We start from the raw sequence: 22,036 nt of genomic DNA, 5'->3' as shown, positions 1-22,036 counted from the left end.
CATAAGTATTGGTTTACACCTCCTTCAAAGCTTAGATTTATAAACCTCGAGTGAATCACAGAAATCACTATTAATTCCAATCAAGGTGCACCCCTTATTACTAATAATTCTATTTTATAGAATTATTTTAGTCCAATTTTGTTAGTAAATATTCGCTAAGTCCTCAATTTTTAATTATAATTTACTTAATTTTTAATTTTTTTTATAATTAGTTTATTTTTAAGTTAATTTTTTAATTTTACGTTATTTCTTTTAATTTCATTGTTATTTATTAGTTTTTATATTTTTCGTAGGAATAAAAGAGATTGGGCTTAATTTTGGAAAGTATGGTTTTGAAAGACCCAGAATCTGTTTGCATATGCTTCAGTGTTTTGGCCATAACTCAAGTTACAAAACTCCAAATGATTCAATTCTTAGACCATTGGAAAGATAAGAGATAGAGCTACTCATTTTACCCAATTCTGCTTTGAAGATAGAGAAAATTGCATTGAAAAATAGCTGGATGTACTGTGTCAGGAATAGAAATTTGTAAAGACTGACAATTGATTTTTGGGCCTCTCATTACACTTTTAAGCCCAATTAAACCCTAGGTCAACTTAAGGAGTATAGGTAGTATAAATCGGATAGTTTGAAGAACATTAGGGTAGACAACTTTTAGGAGATTCAAAAAGCTAGAAATTAAGGCTAATACTTGGAGATCAAGGTGGCGAATATTTTTTTGTTTTCTTCCTTGGCTTTTATTTTTCTTGTTACTCTCAATGGTTGAATTTATTATATTGTTATTTGTTTTTGCAATCATGAGTAGCTAATTTTCTTTTTCTAGGATTGCAATTGAACTCACATGTAATCTATATTTTTAATTTCTTTCTTACTTATCTTTAATGGGATTTGATCTGTTTATTCCAATTTGTTCTTAATGCTTTTAATTGCCTGATCACTAATTAAATTGATTTAGGAACCTAAACAAACTTGGGAAAGGGAGTTTAGTGTAGACTAAAATTGGGATAGCATATGATCATATTAATTGATTTGCGTATAGGATAGGGATATGCCTATAAGCCATATGTAGCTAGATTAGAACCTGAACTTAATGAGTCTGTTTTAATTTGAATTCACATAGGGATATAGTTATCACAGCCCAATTTTCGAGCCATGACAAGTGCAAAGGCCCAATAGGCTCAGCCCACTAAGCCCAAGCAAGCCTCTTTGTATAATCTTATACAGTAATTCATATACCTTTAAAATCCAAAATTCATAATATTCAAATATAGTCCCTTTGAAAACAATTCATAAAACGCAATTATGCATTCATAATGGCATCATCTACCATAATATAAATATATAGCTTGACCAATGAATCTTAGTATTTCACCTCAAGTATTCATACACATACTTAGGCCTTGACTGTCAGCGGAGTGACTCTGGTCACGGTTGCTAACATTTAATGTCATGGTAAACCTACCGAGCAATGGATAGGGAGGAGCACCTTGTCCTAGGATCCAATCACCTTTAACTCAGGAAACCTAAAACATGAATTGAAAAAACGTGAGTACAAACTCAGTGAGTGAACATAAGAAGGGAACAAGCAATGACAAGGAATGGTTTAGAAAACATAATGCACTTATTTGAAAACAATGCCATTTAGTTCAAGTTCTTATTAAAATCCCTTCATTAAACCCTTGGTTGTAAAATCATTTAATGATGAAGGAACCGTATTCAGCATGAAATTAGAAAGAAGGGAAATTTTCAGCAATTATCCAAGCAAGGCAGTATAAACAGAATGTTTCTCGTTGCAATAAAATCAATTTGCAAATAAATGGAAAATTTTCAAGATTCATCATGTGCATCTCACCCAGCTCATGTGCATCCCACCACATCGTGCACATAACCGGACATCCCATCTCACCCAGCTCATGTGCATCCCACCACATCGTGCACATAACCGGACAGTATCACCATCCATCTCCCTCACCACCGTCATCACTGGTAAGTGCACACTCACCCCACACATGCACGATTGCATTTGTCACACAATGGTACCATTTACGACATAGTATATACATATCAACGTTATACATAAATGTCACGACCCAAATTCCGGGCCATGACTGGCGCATGGGCCCAATAGACGTAGTCCACTAAGCCCAAGCAAGCCTATTAATCTGACAAGTTCATCATTCCATAATAAACTGCTAAGTCACATTTCATACTTGAATCAAAATAATATTAAACATTGCCACCTCATATTGGCATACCAAACAAGAGTATATACATTGTCTACAACATATATCTTAATAATTTACATTAGGTTTGTCTATACGCAACAAAAAGAGACTCGATGTCCAACGGAGAAACTCGACGAATGTACAGCTACTGAATGCCGAGACACCTACCAAAAGATGGATACAAGTCTACAAGGACACCTCGTCCTAGTTACCGGCTGCCTTGTGATCTGAAAACATGAAGTTGAAAACGGTGAGTATAAACCCAGTTAGTGAACAAGAAAGGGAACAAGCATACCATAAGGAATGTTTAACGAAATCATGATGCATTTTTTTTCAAAACAATGCAATTTATTTTTGATTTTATTAAACCCCTCGTGTAAACCCCACATGAGAAAAAATCACTTATTGGAAAAAAAATCCATGCTCAACAAAGGATTTGGAAAGTGAAAACTTTAATAGCATTCATGCGAATCAAGTCAATAAATGACGGGTCCTCGTTGCAGCGACACTTGATTTCAATTATCAATTAATCGAGGGTTTCTTGACTGACCGAGGGTTTCTCACCAAACCTCCTCATATTAAGCTTAATTCACTTATTCCTAAATGTTGGAAATCCATGCTCAAATATGGTAGCAGAGAAGTGGAAAATAGGGCAACAATTAATCAAAATGAGGTGAAAAACAGAAAGTTTTTCGCTGCAGCGAGATTTTGGTCATAAAACAGAAAGTTTCTCGCTGCAGCGAGAATGAATCTCGTTGCAGCAAGAAGCTACAGTACTTTCGTCATTGCAGTGAAAATGGATTCTCACTGCAGCGAGTTTCCAGCCAGCCTACCCTTTGAAAACCCGAGAGTTTCTCGCTGCAGCGAGAACCAGAACATCAAGAAAAAGGTTTCCTTTTCCCTTAAAACAAAAGCCATCTTGCTAAATAACAAAAGCAACATGTAACACATGCAAACTCCCAAATTTCAACAAATCAAATGCTCACATTTTTGCATTTACAACCATATACCATATATGTATATATATATAGATATCAATCATCATATACACCCTCCCATCATCATCATCTCATATGTAACAGCTTATGCGCACTCCCATTCGCACATAGCCAGGTCAACAACGGCTTATGTGCACTCCCATTAGCACATAGCCGGGTCAGTAACGGCTTATGTGCATTCCTACTCGCACATAGCCGAGTCCACATCAACATACAAAAAAGCACCCAATGCATATCATGCATACTATCATATTTTGATAACACATAGCCCATTATATAGCACATTTTCACAATATAAAATCACTTCACCAAAGGCTTGTTCCCAAGGTACATTTTCAAAGACAAGTTGGATAAAATCATTCACATTCCCCAAAACAAGTTTGAAATACAAGTCCACTCACCGATTTATTGTTGAGCCTTTAGCTGACTCTAATTCCCCTAATGATCCAATTAGAAGAATGGGACTTCATTAGAACCTAGGATCACATTAGCATAAGCAATAGGTCAATTCACACACTATAAACCCTAAAAGCTATCTCTTAGCTAGCTTTCAATTGCCACATTAAATGGCTATCTATGTTTACTATCTTAATCACTAAAAAAAAGGAATGAACATACTCAACAATAAAACAGCTCATAATCCCAATTACTAGCCATTATTCACAACTAAAAATCAAGCTTGGTTCATTACTCACCTTAGGGTTTCTTTGTAGTTGAATTCTCTTCCAATAGCTTCCAAACAAATGGGGTAATTCTCTCTTTCTCTCTCTAGAACGCCCAACTAGTGAGAGAAAGTATGGAAATAAGATTTATCAAGGGTTTTGAAGTGAAAGAGTGAAATAATGCAAGGGTTCTAGTCAAAAGGGCACAAAGGTATGAAAACTAGAGCTAGAGAGAGAAAATCATGCAAGCTCCATATCAAGCTTCCATGGAGGTTGAAAGCAACGTGACAGAGAAGAAGGAGGAAGAAGAAGAAGCTGCTGGAAAATGGGAGAAGAAGTTGCTGGAAGAAAGATATTTATAGCCAATCTTATCCATTCCACTTAAATTACCAAAATGCCCCTCCACCAATTAACTTACTCTCTTCCAACCCTTTATGAAATCTTTTTACTCCTTTGACTCCGGGACAAGGTCCATAATGGTCTAGACATACTCGGGTTCATGAAAACTTAAAATTTTAACCCAAGGTGAAAAATGACCATTTTACCCCTCTAGTGAAAATCATCAAATTTTTTGTTTTCTTGTCATTTTACCCCTAATTTCATCATCCATTTATCCCTTAGGCCTACTTAAGCCATAATATTATTAAAAGTCTTACTTTTATGGGCTTACTAAGGAAATGATGAAATTACCCCTGCTAAGGGATATTGCGTATACTTCCCTTTATGAGTCTATAAAGGTCAAGGTCTCATAATAAACATATGAATTCATCACACTATCCATTACATAGCATAAAAAAATTTCATAAAGGCTTGTTCCCATGCAAGGTTTTGAAGAAAAACCAATAAAACATTTTAGGGGATTCAATCAAACATAAATGTGTATCTCCCAAAATATTTTAATGCAAGTTCACTCACCCGACAACAACGAAATATTAAGTCGCTATTTGTTCGGAGGTATCTCTAACTATTTTTACTAGCCGATCACTCGTCATTTCCTTCGGCACGCCACTATAGTGCTCTAACTTTACCTTTGTATTTCCTAGCAACAATTCAAATGCAATACCTTTAGTGTACATCATTCCTGCAATACCTTTAGTGTACATCATTCCTACTTCTTTTTTTCCTTTAATCACGAATCCTTAGTCAACTAACTTATATCTTGACACATTTTTACCAAAGTTGCCTTTATCCTTTACTTGCGTAATTCATTAAATTATAATTACATGCAACTTGATTATGACTCTAGCACCCATATTAACCTTTTCTAGCCATTTTCATTCAAATTCATCTTATATTTCCACACATCATCCACATATATGGCAACAACAATCATTCTCACTTTCACTCGATTATTTCCTAGTTTACATGTATCGTTATCTATCTAACTTTCAATACTTTGTTTCTCAATCCTCCATCCACAATATTCCTTTTTCATTTCTTTCAAACAACATGCCATACAATCTTAATAATTTTCAACTAGCTTAGGCAAATAGATCCTTTCAACAATCATAATTCCTCACAATATTCAACTAACCGTAAGCTTTAAAACATAGTGTTAAGCTTACCGTTTTCCTTTTCCACTTTGAGTCCTTCATGTACCCATGGGTTTATTGGCTTATATGTTACCAATTTTTCTCCAATCAAGCCAATCTTTGCTGCCACAAGACATTTCTCTTAGTCACTAACTCATTTTCAAAGACTACTCAAACCAAAAACAAGAATCTTTACCTTTCCTTGCTTGAATCACCAAAACCAAGCTTTTTTCTTCCTTTCTCTCTTTTTCCTTTCTTATTTTCCTCGGGTTTAGATGTGCTGGAAATTGAGGTTAAAAGCTTCAGGTTTAGTGCCCAAGAAGTTGGAGAAGAAAGAATTAAGAAAAGAAAGGAAATGAGAAAAACAAGGAAAATCACATGAAAAAATTTGATTTTCATGAACTTGACATGAAAATGGCATTGGAAGCTTCAAGAAGGAGAAGAAAATATCTTGCTGGAGGAGATAAGGACGGTTTTGGGCTGATAAAGATGAGAGTCAAAGCTTCTTTTGGAAGCTTTGACCAAATTTTGTGTAAAATTACCGTTTTACTCTCCAAGTTTCTTCCCTTTTTAATTTAGTCCTCCCAACACTCATTTAACTCCAATTTCCTTCTATTATCTTCTTCTACACATGTATTGTCACGACCCAAATTTCGGGCCATGATCGGCGCAAGGATCCAATTGACGTAATCCACTAAACCCAAGCAAGCCTATTATTTATCTTACTTATAATTTCATCTAATATCACTAAGTCATATTTCATAACTTTGAATCAAAATAGTGATAAACATTGCCAACTCGTACTAGCATCACTCCTTAAAAATTTACATAAAATGTCTACAACATGTATTCTAATAATTTACATTAAGTTCATCTATACAAAACAAAATAACACTCGACTTTCAGCGAAGTGACTCGGATGAATATACAGCTACCGAATGCCGAGACACCTACCAAAAGATGGACACAGGTCTACAAAGACACCTCGTCCTAGTTACCGGCTGCCTCGTGATCTGAAAACATGAATTTGAAAATGGTGAGTATAAACCCAGTGAGTGAACAAGGAAGGGAACAAGCAACAACAACAAGGGAGTATTTAAAATCATGATGCACTTGTTTCAAAACAATGCAATTTAGTTCCATTCATATTAAAAACCCCTCATTTTAAACTTAACTCATTTTGTCCTAAATGTTGGAAGTCCATGCTCAGATATGGTAGCAAAGAAGTGAAAAATAGGGCAGCAATTGGACAAGATAGGAGACAAAACAGAAAGTTTTTCGCAGTAGCGAGAATGAATTTCGCTGCAACGAAATTGTTACCCAGAAACAGAAAGTTTTTCGCTACAGTGAGAACCAGTTCTAGTGAAAGGTCCTCAAACCCGAGAGTTTCTCGCTGCAGCGAGCATGACTTTCGCTGCAGCGAAAATAGAGCAACAAAAGAAACATTTTTCCTCACTTAACAAGAAGCCATCCTGCTAAACTAACAAAATCAACATAAAACTCATGAAAATTCTCAAAGTACAATGTGTCAAATTTCACATATATGTCAACCATCTATCACATTCATGAGCTTTGATTTCATAAATCTAGATATGCATAATTACATAGACAAACATCAATATCATCATAATCACTCCCGACTCATGTACATTCTCCCACATCGTGCACATAGCCGGCACCATCATGTGCATCCCCCCACATCGTGCACAATCAATGCTATCGTGTACATCCCCCCACATCATGTACACGGGCATTATCATCATCTATCTCTCACGCTACCACCATCACTGGCATGTGCATTCTCCACCTCGTGCACACACACGGTTACAGTCATTATATACAATATCATTCATCATGCACAACACACATATATATATATCATCATAATACAATAGTGTATGAATCCATAGCAATCACACATTACAACATAAAACCATTTTCAAAAGCTTGTTCCCAAGGCACTTATTTTCATGAAAAGCTTGGTAATTCATTCAAATGGGTGGCAATTTCATTATATTTCCCAAAACAAGTTTTGAAGGCAGTCCACTCATAGGTATCGAAAAATCCAAATTTCGGGTGCGCTCAGACTAATAGTCCTCAGGCGCAATTCCTTGGCCTTTTCCGGATGTCTCACTACCTTGACAAATTGATATAAACTAATTTAAATTACTAATGCTTGATATGTAAATGCAAAAAAACATCCGATTACCGCTTAATCGCGATATCGATTAAATTCGACCGATCACTCGATTAATTAGCGATTGTGTCCAAATCACCTCCAAATTAATCAATTTCTCCTCTAATACCTTAATTTACCACATACCATTTAAATAAAGCCAAATTCAGCATTAGAACCCTCAAAGTTCCTTATAGAAAAATTCGATCATTTGGAGCACTAGCACCGAAATTTTTTCTACATAACCGTTTCACCTTAATTCATCATTTTTCAAGCCATTTTCCTTGAAATAAAAACAATCTCCCATTGATATTCAGCCCTCATGGTTCGACCAACAAGGAACCCTAGAGAAATTGAATATTTCTTTTGTGTTTTTGTTCATAACCATGCTTAACTATCCCTAAACATTAACATAGTCTAAAATCAAATTATTCCAACAACAATTCCTCTTCCATACCCATTTTTCAGAATTGAATTCATCATGATAACTCAATATTCAACCATGGAAATCAAGAACAAAAGCATGGGTAAGCTAGGTATCAAGGAAAATTAAAGAAATTCTAACTTACCTAACTTGTTTCCTTGATTTCTTCACTTTTTCTTTGAATTTTCACCTAGGTTTTCTTGTTTTTCCCTTTGTTCTTCCTTTATTCTTGTTGCTGGTTGCCTAGGCCGAATATGGTGAGAGAATTGGGAATTTAATGGGCTGATTTCTATAGAAAATAATAAAATAATCAAGCATGCCACGTGTCAAATGCTTATTGGCCCAATTTTTTAACTTTTTGACTTTTTCTTCTTAATTTTCCACCACAAATATTCTGGTATTTATCCAATCCTACCACAATTAAAATCCCTTGGTCTTGACAAGTGCTGGGACAAAAAATTTACCGATTTGCCCTTGGAGGTGAAAAATTATGATTTTGCCCCTATACTCCGAAATGTACCGGAATCACATTATTTCTACTTTTCAACCTCAAATAACACTAATATTGATCAATATTAACCAAATGGGGCAAAAATCGTTTTATAAAATTTCTCGTTTAGTCCTCTAGTGGCAAAATTACCATTTTACCCTTGTGCTCCAAAAATACCGAGAATCACAATTTTTCACTGCTAAACATCATTTTATACTCCAATAATAATAATTATATTTCATATAATTATTCTTGGTCAAATGTGATCAAATCTTGGCTAAAAATCTCCATTTTATCATCAAATGGTAAAATGACCGTTTTATCCCTAATCGGTCAATTTTCCTGATGGGCTCCAAATTGGACCTTGAACTCCAAATCACTATTCTAGTCATTCTGTGGGTTTTAAAATTTTCAAATTCCTCTTAGAATTTCTATTTGAACTAGTTCAATGCTCGATTTAACTTAGTTGAACCACTCGGTACAATATCGTCTTTTAATCGAGCTTGACAGGGTCTCACATGTACAAACAAAGTATAAAGTTTGTACTCCAACACGGTGTCCTCATAATATTTAAAATATTTATTTACCCGTGTTATCTTTACTTAACAAAGACAAGCGGCCCCATTAACGTCATTTTTCTTCAAAATTTTTCTCATTCTTTTTCTCCTCCACTTAGATTGACCATATACTCATTCTTCATGAAAAATTTCAATGCTGAATAAAATATTAACATTTTAATATTATTTTTTTAATAAAATATTATTTTATTTTAAAAATTTCCTCTTGTCTCCTTTTGTCCCCTTAGTACCCAAAATACCTTATTACGCCTCAATTGACTTCCGAATCACTTTTTATCTCAAAATTTCTTCTTCGATAAAAATATTATTATTTTATTATTATTTTGCTCGCGTACAGAATATTTTATCCCAAACTATTCTTTTCATTTTTCATCACTTTTAAACATTATAATTAACCTCAATTGGCATCCAATAATCTTTATTAGTAACCATATCAAAGTACGGGGTATTATAATAGTGTTTTGGTTAAAATAAATATTTTTATAGGATGAGTCGAAAGACCCTTATAAATAATTGAGGACTCTAGGTTAGCAATTCAACCCATTGAAATAAGTTAAGGAAGAGAGGTAAGATTTAGCTAAAATGTGAGGGATATTGTAATCTTAGGCTTGTTTGATTTGATATTTTTTTAAGTTATTATTATTTTGATTTTTCTTGTTGGTTTAAATTTTAGTTAATTAGTTTAGTTAATCAATTAATTTTGAGCGTTTGGATAAGATTAAATTGTTCTAATTTTAGTACTTAGTAAAATTTTAAATCAATTCTCTTGGGATCGATATTCTACTTGCTAATATACTGTCTATTCGATACGTATACTTGCATAGTGAAATTTTAACTGGCAATTACCATTATTGTACGTGCTCCTTTATATTGACCTCAATCATAACCCAATGTCATCTAATTTTCTTCTCCTTGATAATCATGGACTCAAATTATAACTCCATCAAATAAATAAATTATTACGGACCTATTAGTCCAGCTCCACTTTCACGACCCAAATTTCGGGTCATGACTGACGCATGGGCCTAATGGACGTAGTCCACTAAGCCCAAACAAACCTATTAATCTAACGTGTTCATCATTCCATCATAAACTGCTAAGTCACATTTCATAACTTAGGGTCAAAATAATATTAAACATTTGCCAACTCATACTGGCAAACCAAACAAGTGTATATACATTATCTACAACATGTATCTTAATAATTTACATTAGGTTTGTCTATACACAACAAAAAGATACTCGACTTCCAGCGGAGGGACTTAGACGAATGTAGAGCTACTGAATGCCGAGACATCTACCAAAAGATGGATACAAGTCTCTAAGGACACCTCGTCCTAGTTACCGGCTGCCTCGTGATCTAAAAACATGAAGTTGAAAATGGTGAGTATAAACCTAGTGAATGAACAAGAAAGGGAACAAACATACCATAAGGAATGTTTAATGAAATCATGATGCATTCTTTTTCAAAACAATGCAATTTGTTTTTGTTCTTATTAAAACCCCTCATGTAAACCCCACATGAGTAAATCACTTTATGAAAGGGTCCATAGTCAATAAAATATTTGGAGAGTGAAAACTTTAATAGCATTCATGCGAATCAGGTCAAACAAACGACGGGTCTTTGCTGCAGCGAAAAGGCATTCTCGCTGCAGCGAGAATAAATTTTTGCTGCAACGACACTTGATTTAAATTATCAACTAACTGAAGGTTTTTTGACTGGTCGAGGGTTTCTCACCAAACCTCCTCATATTAAGCTTAATTCATTTATTCCTTAATGTTGTAAATCCATGCTCAAATATGGTAGCAAGGAAGTGGAAAATAGGGCCACAATTGATCAAAATGTGAGACAAAACAGAAAGTTTTTCGTTGCAGCGATAATGAATCTTGTTGTAGTGAAATTTCTGCCCCAAGATAGAAACTTTCTCGCTGCAGCAAGATTCATTCTCGCTGCAGCGAGAATGCTATAGTATTTTCTCACTATAACGAAAAGGCATTCTCGTTGCAGCGAGTTTTTTGCTAGCCACCTTTCAAAAAACTCGAGAGTTTCTCGCTGTAGCGAGAATCAAAACATCAAGAAAAAATGTCCATTTCCCTTAAAACAAAGCCATCCTACTAAATAACAAAAGCAACATGTAACACATGCAAACTCCCAAATTTCAACAAATCAAATGTTCACACTTTTGCATTTCAACCATATACCATATATGTATATATATATATATATATATATCACTCATCATGCACATCATCCCCAACTCATGCGCACTCCCTACTCGCACATGGCTAGGTCATCACCGAGTTATGCGCACTCCTTACTCACACATAACCAAGTCATCATTGACTTATGCGCACTCCTTACTCACACATAGCCGAGTCAATGTCATTACACAATAATGTATTCATATATATATATCAACACAATGTGGTAGTGCATGAATCAATAATAGTCACATGTCACAACATGGAAACAATTTATCAAAAGCTTGTTCCCAAGGCACTTGTTTTTACGAAAAGCTAGATAATCCATTCAAATGTCTAGCAAATACATTATATCCCCAAAACAAGTTTTGAATGCAGTTCACTCACCGATATATTGTTGAGCCTTTAGCTGACTCTAATTCCCCTAATGATCCAATTGGAAGGATGGGACTTCGTTAGAACCTAGAATCACATTAGCATAAGCAATAGGTCAATTCACACCCTATAAACCCTAAAAGCTATCTCTTAGCTAGCTTTCAATTGCCACATTAAATGGCTATCTATGTTCACTATCTTAATCACTATAAAAGGAATGAACATACTCAACAATAAAACAGCTCATAATCCCAATTACTAGCCATTATTCACAGCTAAAAATCAAGCTTGGTTCATCAATCATCCTAGGGTTTCGTTGTAGTTGAATTCTCTTCAAATAGCTTCCAAATAAATGGAGTAATTCTCTCTTTCTCTCTCTAGAATGCCCAACTAGTGAGAGAAAGTATGAAATAAGATTTATCAAAGGTTTTGAAGTGAGAGAGTGAAAGAATACAAGGGTTTTAGTCAAAAGGGCACAAAGATATGAAAACTAGAGCTAGAGAGAGAAAATTATGCAAGTTCCATATCAAGCTTCCATGGAGGTTGGAAGCAACGTGAGATGGAAGAAGTAGAAGAAAACAAGCTGCTGAAAGGAGAAGATATTTATAGCCCAAGCTTATCCATTCCCTTGAAATTACCAAATTATCCCTCTAAAAATTAGCTTATTCTTCTCCAATCTTTTATGCACTTTTTTTTTCTTTTGACACTAGGACAAGATCCATAATGGTCTAGACATGCTCGAGTTCATGAAAACTGAAAATTCTAACCCGAGGTGAAAAATGACCATTTTGCCTCTATCGTGAAAATTATCCTCATTTCTAATTTTCTTTGTGTTTTCATCATTACACATCATTTATGCGGTCTTATGCCTATTTAGACCTTAAAATATCATAAAACTTTCTTATAGGAGCTTATTAGAGAAAATGACGAAACTACCCCTAGCTTGTGTTATTGTGTCTGTGCCTAGTTACAAGCCTATAGAGGTTGAGGTCTTACATCCACTTTCCTCCATCCTTAGTTGGAGGGATATGTCATTACGTTAACCTTTCATTAGTAGCATTTGCTTTAAAATTTTTCCAACAATGGCTTGCGTCTCTGGTGGCATCTCAAACCTGGACAACGACATTACTTATGACCTTTATACAACGTTAGTTAAAGGGTAGGTTACTATGAATATGAGTTTATATAGCCTCCTGTCTATAACTTGTGTTGCAGTCACAAACCATAAACATGACTCCACACTCACTCTAAAAACTCCACTGATTGACACAAGAATTCTTAGGACTTGACTAAGGCTAGGGCTCTAATACCAAGTCTGTAATGACTGTTCCTCGATCGTTACCGGCATCCGAGACTTGTGGGAGAACCTGCCAAATCCCGAAAAAGCCTTAGTTGGATCTTTGGTTATTATGCCATCAATTTGTGAAACTATTTGAACCATATATCTCTTTGTAATAAAGATTAAACATAATCGTAATAAACCATCTTAACCTTTACTCACCATACCTGTAAAGATTAAATTATAGTCTATAATTAGTCAATTGTACACTTACATTGACACTGCTTACAAATACATTATACTATGAACTACTCGACCTTTAGCAGCGGGGCAACTCGAAATAAGCTACTACAAGATGCCTTTAACTATCCGCGATAGTCAACATGTGCCGATGAACGCACACTAGGCTAAACACTATCTACAAAAGCGGACTAAGAGGGTGAGTCTCATAGACTCAGTGATCATTGGCTCCATGAGCAAGGAGTAGATGGGAAACAAGCTTAAGGCAGATCTTTTGAATGATAAAATTAGAATTAAAGCAATAATCTTAGAAAAATCAAATCACAAATTGAATGTTTGTGCCTTCTAAAAATGATGCCGTCAAATCATTGTGCAATATTTCACTTGGCAAAACGATGCTGAAAACAAGTGTAGCGAAACCAAGTTCAATCATAGAAAACATCACTTACCATCAAAGTACGAGAAATAGTATAAAAGTACGAACGCTTCCAAGTTGTGTGGCATGTAAAGAAATCAATTTATAAAGCATAGAAACCAACTCATGATCATCAAATAAGCACTGAAAGCTTTTATTCAAATAAAGGGAGCTGCAGAGAAAATCTTGACTCTCCACCATGCAAAAGAGTACGAGTCAAAAAACTCACAAGGCTTTCGAGTAGGAAAGTATAATATCAACACGTGGACCCACTTCCACGTAATCACAATCTAGGAGCACCGTTTCCACCAGATTCCCACATGCCATGGCAATCTTGACGATGTTGGCCGACATCAAAAAATCAAGCAATCACAACCGTGAATATCACTTGTGGCCTAGCCACATATAACAACCAGTGGCCTTGCCATGTATATCACAGACCATGGCCCCAACCATGTCTAACAACCCGTCGTGACCCAAAGGTTCTCTAGCTAGAGCTCACTTGTGCACAAGGGTCACACTTAACTGAAGTGACATTCGGCCTACTCTCGACACTCTTAATTTGTCAAAACCATTTTCAAAAGTAAATCAAGTTTTTTGAGACTTTTTCCTTTGAATCGTTTGAAATCAAGGTTTGATAACCCGTTAAATTACATTTCTCATTAATTGGCATGGTGTAAACATGTGTACAAAGGTCGAAATAAAATCAGTGCTCAAAACTTGTGTTTAAATCATCTTAACAAATGCATTTATCTCTATAGATCAGACAAAAATACAAAGCACGAATTTTGATGCAAACATTGTAAAAAGGCTTGTGTCTTTGTTTCTAAAACACTTTATGTATATAGATTATCTATAGGCATATCCAAACCAACTTTCAAAACAACTTGTATCCATAAAATACCTAAAATTCTACCAGCTCATGCTTTCCACAAATTTGCATTTAAAATAAATCATCATATATATATATATATATAATGGAAATTTGAAAATCAACTCCCCTTACTCACCTTACAATAACGGGACGCTTTGTCGCTATTGTTTCGGGTGCGTATCTAGCTATTTATACTTGCCGGTCACTTGTTACCTCGTTTGGCATGCTACCACGACAAACTTTCCTAGCAACAAATTAAACTCAATATATTTAGTGTATATCATTTCCACTTATCTTTTTCATTCAATCATGAATCCTCATTCTACTAACTTGCATCTTAACACGTTTTTGCTAAGGTTATTCATATCCTTTGTTTGCATAATTCTTTAGATTATAAGTACCGACAACTTATTCATAACTGTAGCACACATACTAATCTTTCCCAATGATATTTATCAAGTTCAACTATCATTTTCACACCAATAACCTCACATATGGTAGCAATTATAAATCTAATTTCATTAAGCATTTTCTAAGTTTACATACACCATAGTTCATATTTACATGCTGCCACCACGCATAACATCAATATTCATTCATACGCATCAACATTCATAACCTTTTAAACCTTTCACAACAACACACATCCACACATTACACTTTTCTAAGCTTTCAACTATCATAATAGCTTCTAACCGTACCCATGACATCACAATAACACTACACATTGCATGCCTTACCTTTGTGGTGAATTTAACCTTGCATGCAACCTCAATGCTCTTCCAATATTCCACTCACTAAGCTACCAACAATTGCACAATCATTCCTCACAATATTCAACTAACCATAGGCTTCAAAACATAGTATTAAGCTTATCGCTTTTCTTTCACCTTGAACCCATTATGCACCCACAGGTTTGGTGGCGTGCAGGTCACCAATTTTCCATCAATCAAGTTGATCTTTGCTACCACAAGACATTTCTCTTAGTCATCAACTCATTTTCAAGGATTACTCAAGCTAAAAATAAAAATCCTTACCTTGAATCACAAAACTGAGCTTTAGACCTCCATTGACTCTTCACGACTTCTCTCTTGAGTATTGAAGGTTCCTTGAGTGAAACAACAACATAAATCTACAAGATGAGGGAGGAAATCTCATGGTTCCTTTTGGTTTCATGCAAAACCAAGCCTTTCCTTCCTTTATCTTTTTCTTTCTTTCCTTTCCTTTCTATTTTCTTCTTTCTTTCTTCTCCTTTCTCTTTTTTTCTTTGTTATGGGTGGACTTCTCAAGGTCAAGCCTTGAAAATGGCTTTCATTTTCTTATTTTTCTCTCCCATGGGCAGATTGGCCAAGGTCACTCACCTTTTTATCTTATTTCCTTTTCTTTTCTCTTTATTTTTCCTTCATGGGCAGATTGCCCAAAGCTTGCTCATTTTAGCCTTTTTCCTTTTTCCTTTTATGTGATAAAATTGCAAGTCAAAAGGCCTTTAAACCATTCCACCAGTCCTTCACTTTTCATCATCTATTTTTTCTTCATTTCTTTTTCATCTCTTATTACATGCCATGCCATTCAATTACCTTTCTTTGTTTTCTTTCTATTAAATATTATATTTATACCTTTTCTTTTCAAATTGCATCACCTTTCTTACTTGTTTACCATGGGCTATCTTTGCCAAACCATGGTTTTATCCAATTAAATATCTTTTATTCTTTTTCTCTTGTCAACTTTTGCATGGTGGGGTCTCACATGCTTCCCACTAACTTCTCTTTTTTTGCATGTAATGATTTCCATGCAATAATGAATTTCACATGCATGTCCACATAATCTAGCCTTCCTTAACTAATAGATCTCCACTGGCCTCCAAATATTAAAATTGTACATAAGTCCTCAAACTTTCCTTTATTTACAGTGTAACCCTCTAAACTTTCATATTTTACATCTTGGTCCTTCCAACACGTTTTAAATTTCAATCTCCCTCTATTTTTCTTCCTTTACACATGTAAAATCAAAATATCCAAGTTGCACTTCACCAAGGTGTCACCATAATATTTAAATATATACTTATCTGCGCTTACTCTATTTAATAAAAGCACGCGGGGCCCATTAACGTGGTTTTTCTTCGAAATTCTTTCTTATTTCTTCTCCCTTATTTAGATTAGTCATATAATCTTCCTTCATGATTAATTTTGACAACAGTTAAAATATTAATATTTTAATATTATTTTATTCTAAAATTCTCTACTTGTCTCCTCGGGTCCAAAAATGTCTTATTATGCCCCGGTTCACTTCCAAATTGCCTTTTAACTCACTAATTCATCCTTAATAAAGATATTATTATTTAATTGCTATTTCCTCGCGTGCAAAATATTTTATTCCAAACTATTCCTTTCACCTTTCATCACTCTTAAACACTTTAATTAACCTTAATTGGTATCCGATAAGCTTTATTAGCAACCATATCAAAGTACGGGGTGTTACAAAATGTCAATTTCACCATTAAATTAAGATTGGTTAATAAAAGCTCTATTTTGTGAGAACTTTGAAAAGAATGAAGTATGTTTATATGAAGATTCATGTTTACATCAACAATGTAATTTGTGCAAAAACTCTCCCCCTTGGCTTGTCCCCTTCTCGTATTCACTCATGGAGTTTTTGTGACTTACACGTTAGTTTCCCTTATTTTTATTACAGATTAATGATAGCTTTCAACCACTCGAGTCTAGTAGGTGTCTAGTAGCCCACTTAAAGCTTAGAGGATCGATTATGTTCCATTGATGGGTCGGTCTCTATTTATTCATTTGTTTTAATGTTGTCAAATATTATTGTGATGATGTAGCCACATTATGGCATTATACTTGGCATGGATTTTATTTACGCATTTGTATGAATTAAACTTGATGGCTTGAAAACTTATTCAAGCACCACAAATGTGAAAATGAATGTTATATGTATGGGCACATGGACCTATAGTGGATTATGAAATATTTGCTTATGAGAATGTTTATGAGCACATTGATTTGGTGAAATCCATAATGATGCAGATATGCATGTGTTTGCTTGATGATTGATATGTGATAAATAATGGTTATGTATAATGATGTTAGGATTATTTGGGTTTAGCAGGTTGTAGCAGTTTGGGTCGTAACATTAGCCACGATCCTTCTAGAAAATGGGATGTGGTAGGTTCAAACCTTCTAAACTCTTCTAACATTTAGGTGGCCATCATGGATTGATAGATTCTATTCTTGGTCTATAAACTATAGATAGTTAATTTGATTAATGATAAATTCAAAGTAGTTTGAATATATCTAATCCTAAGTTTAGCTTAAGGATTATACCTTAAGTTCATTGCCAACATGTTGGAAGCCTAATAGGCCACACACTCAAAATGAATACTGAAAATAAAATGGAAAAGGTGATTAAGTTGCACTTAATTAAATTAGAAGTTATAAGCTTCATAAAAACTTAATTAAATAATTTAATTAAGTTATTGGGTTAATTGGCAATTACATAAAAGTTATGTAATTAAACTGATTAGGGCTTAAATTAATCTAGGGTATAAATACCTTACTATAGCCACCTAACACAAGGAAGCCTACACATTTACAAACACTCTTACCCTATTTGCACCCTTTGTGAAGTGAAAAATGTTTTCTCTCACTTTGTGCTTAATGTGTTCAGCCTTAAGGCTTTTTGTGTGGGAATTTGATTTTATGAAACCCTTATTTGCTAACACATTGCCATGGTATGGCATTCCCAATCCTTGGAGAAGAATTTTCAGGTTCATTGGTGTGGATCATCGTTAGAGGTTGCACAAGAACTCCTTGGACAGCTTTGGTTTGCAACAATTAGGCTAAGGCGGTTGAGTCTTTCAGGGATGTTGTGGTGGTTTAACAAAGGATCCAACTTTCTTTATTATTGAGGTAAAACGATCTGATCATATTTTCATATCCTCCTTCTTATTTTGGGTTTAGGGTGATATGCGTTTTGTTTGTTTATTTTCTTTTGCTCTAATTCTATTTGTATTATATGCATGACCAACCTTTCACTCGATAGATGTATCAAAGCACCTTTCATGCCATTTGAGTGCTTGTTCATGTTCAATTGATGTTAGATTTACAAAAAGTTGTTTTGCATTTTGATTTGGTGTGTTTTTATTAAAATCGTTTTCTTCAAAATCTATTTTTCCAATTCAATTTTGATTTTGTCCAGCAGCAATTTTAGTCTCTTTTAAATTTGTTTTAATTCATTTAAATCATGTTTAAGGCTTACCTAATGTGTGTTAAGTTTTGCAAAGGATGCACAAGCAAAGGAGCAACAAAAGGGTTGAATTTGGAGGTTGTCTTGCATAGACGACATATATGGTTTTTTGGGTGTGGGTTTTTTAACTTCTATTTTGCTTATTTTCCAACAAAGGAAATGTGAAATTGTTTCACATTCATTGTTTGAAAGTGGACAGCAAATAATTATGAAAAGTTCATGATTTAAGGGGCTAAAGTTGAGCAAGAAAAAGGTCAAAAATCAAATTTGTTTTGTGTAATTTTGGCATGTGTATGTGTTGTTTAGGTGCAGTTTTTTGTTCTGTTTTGTGCTTAATTTCAACCAAATGAAGTGTGTAATTGTTACACATCATTGGTGGATATATCAACAGCAAAATCATGAATTGTTTATTAGTGTAGAAGTCTCAATGCACAATATACCAAGAAGGGAAGTGAATTGATACTTATAAAAATCTCTTTGAAAATCTAAGTATAAGGATCAAAACTTTTTCACCCAAAAATATTGTCTAACATGAAAAATAATTTTTCAACAACAAATTATTAAGTGTAAAAATAATAAATCAAGATAAAATATTTTTCTTAAAATAAATGCTAGCTATGAAAGGTAAAGGAAAAATATTTTCCTAAGTGTAAAACAACAAATCAATATAAATCTATTTTCCTAAGGTAAGTATAAACAATAAATAATAATGCGAAAATTAAAGAGAGATACAAATGATTTATAATAGTTTGACTTTTTCGATGCCTACACACACTCCTTTCGTAACCAAAGAATTTCAATCCACTATCAAGGATTCTTTCTTTTTAATGGGAAGCGATAGCCCTTACACAAACCACTAAAGAATTCTTGCTTTTAACAGGAAGTGATAATTGTTGTTGATTTCTCACATAAGTGCACATATTATTAACAAGCAATATAAAAGAAAGTAGAATTCATTCCCATGGAGAATTGAATTATATCCTAATGTTAACTACTAAAATTAACACATCTTAATCTTATTCAAACAATTCTAATTATTAAAATGAAAAATTAAAACTAATCAAACATCTATCAACAAAATTACTTTAAAGAAAGATTCATTAAGTTCATGCTCTAATCCTAGCTACGTATGGCTTATAGGTGTATGTCTACCCTATATGCAAATCAAACTACCTAATCAACCAATTCTATTTGATCATACTCTATTCTATTATAGGTCTACCTAAATCTGTTGGTCCTAAGTAAATGTGTTAGAGGGGGGTGAATATCACTTTTTGGCTCTTACTAAAATTAACTTCTAATTAGGGACAAATGAAAGGTAAAAGAAGGATTTAAAGATGAATGAAAAACTAAAAACAAAGTAGATAATCACACTAGAATTTATAGTGGTTCGGTTCAAGACCTACATCCATTACCTTGATTGTTCAACCAAGGATTTTCTAAACCAATCTACTATGAACAGTGAAATTCACAAGCTTTCACCAAGCTTTTACAATGGATTTTACCAGGCTCAACCAAAACCTTTCACAATGGTTTTTATCGGGATCAACCAAAACCCAACAACTAACTTTTCTAGGCTATGTTAGAACTTATACACTCAATCAAGCAATCCAAGCTTGAATAAATTCCCTTAGAGTGTCTCGCACACTCTAAGTATACAAAGAAAACAGAAATAAAAGTGTACCTATTATCACTTGCTTGATCTAAGTGGTACAAAGTGAAGTGTTTGAATCTTTTACAAGGATAGGCGTGGAGTGCAGAAGAATGCAGAGAGATTTTGCTGGTTTTGAGCTTTTTTTATTCTTGGAAGCCTTAATTGCATTTTCTAGCCATTGGGAGCCTCTTAAATACTTGAAAAATTAGCTCTGATAGGTGTTAGGCAGTTTTTGACCATTATAAACAATTTGGTAGCAATTTTGGCTGTTAATCTGTCTTCTAGTGCACAATTCAAATTTTATAACAGAAAGATCTTAGTCAACTAGCTAATATCTTAGTCGACAAAGTTGTTTCTGTCTTCTATTCTTTGCTTCTGCCAGTGACCACTTAGTTGACTAACTTATTCCTTAATCGATTAAGATGGTTCTGTCTTAAAGTCCAAATTTTTGGTAGTAGACTCTTAGTCGACTGACCCATTTCTTGGTCGACTAAGTCTTTTCTGTTTCTCAATACTCTTGAGCCCGCCAACTTCTGATTTGAATTTTAGTTGACAAACCCTTTATTATTCAACTAAAGAGCTTTTGTTTTGTTGATTAATTGTGGAAATATTAGACCTACACACTCAAGTAGAAATATTAGACACAAATGAATGGGAATGTTTTATTATCATCAAAAACTAATGGAGCCAACAATCTCCCCCTTTTTTGATGATGACAAAACATTCCTTGATTAATTGTATAGTGTCCATTTAATCTTTTAGTTTTGCAAAAAAAATGAGAATTTCTCCCCCTAAGTGTGTGCTCCCCCTTAGTTTTTGCTTATTTTACTTATTCATTTCAGCAAATTTTTATTCATGTCATACAGACAATGACATTATACATTCAGAATATATTTAAGCTGACATATAGAGTAATCAACAATAAGTGACTGGTTGACAAAATATCATTAATATTTTAGTTGTGTCTATAAACAGGATATTGTTGCCAAATTTTATCTATGCCATTTATCATCCAACAAATATAGTTTAATTAACATCCATATACATTCACAAACACAATCCATTCACAATATCATGATAGAAATTGGTTATCATCATAACAACCCAATATTAGTACCAAATCTCAAAACAGTAGTAATACTTAAGAGCAAATTTAACCATCAGTTTTCAACACCATAGCATCCAGTTTTCAACACAATAGCATGTCAACTTTAATTGTTCAACTTGTCAAAGCAAAAACAACAATAAAACAAAAACTAGTAGTCAGTGTTCCTAAACTGGCCCTAGTTCTGCCCTAAGTTTTCTACCATAATTCTCCCCCTTTTTGTCATCATCAAATCCTAAGGGATGCTTAATCATCTTCTAAAGAAGGTGAAGGAGTAGATTCATTAGTGCCATAGTGAACATTTAGGGGTTCAGGTGGTGATTTTTGTGGTTAGGGTTCAGGGGATGATTTATCAGAAATTTCAAGGGGGTCTTGAAGAGAAGAAATGGTTAATGGTCTAGCTTTTTCAACTATTCTAGAGGATTTTCTTCTTTTGAGGAACTTTGTCTTGGTGGCCATTGGTTTTCTGCCTTTGCGAGGTGGTTTAGATTTGTCTTGTGGAGCTGCAGTAACTTTTTCTTTTTCTTTACCAGATTGCCCTTCTGTA

The sequence above is a fragment of the Theobroma cacao genome, chromosome 9 (genome assembly GCF_053813885.1).
Source record: "Theobroma cacao isolate CCN51 chromosome 9, ASM5381388v1, whole genome shotgun sequence".
Lineage (NCBI taxonomy): Eukaryota > Viridiplantae > Streptophyta > Magnoliopsida > Malvales > Malvaceae > Theobroma > Theobroma cacao.
This window is presented reverse-complemented; position numbering follows the sequence as displayed.